This window comes from Pygoscelis adeliae, unplaced genomic scaffold (genome assembly GCF_000699105.1).
Source record: "Pygoscelis adeliae isolate BGI_AS28 unplaced genomic scaffold, ASM69910v1 Scaffold120, whole genome shotgun sequence".
NCBI classification, from domain to species: domain Eukaryota; kingdom Metazoa; phylum Chordata; class Aves; order Sphenisciformes; family Spheniscidae; genus Pygoscelis; species Pygoscelis adeliae.
In genome coordinates this window covers 4,366,092-4,366,428 of record NW_008824032.1, presented here as the reverse complement: position 1 = coordinate 4,366,428, position 337 = coordinate 4,366,092, and positions in this window count along the sequence as shown.

Genomic DNA, 337 nt, shown 5'->3' with positions numbered 1-337 from the left:
AGCAGGAGGAGGGATTAAGGCAACCGCCACAGGTGAGGGCAGGAATGTATCAGATATGTTCTTAGAAGTAAGGATCGATGAAGAACAGGCTTCAGAGGAGCTATGACCTTCTCTGCCAGCTGCCATGCCCTCTGATCCCAATGTCTGCCCTTGGCAGATTCCTAGCCCAAAAGTCCCAAAAGAATAAAGGTATCCAATTTGGGAGTACCCAGCTCTTTCTGGAATGACTCATATCTGTGGCAAGATACAGGATGCGGAATGATTTACTCCTACTTTGGAAGATATTCCAGGGCTCCTTTCAGTCCTGACCCCGATATGCACCTCAGCTCTACCAGTG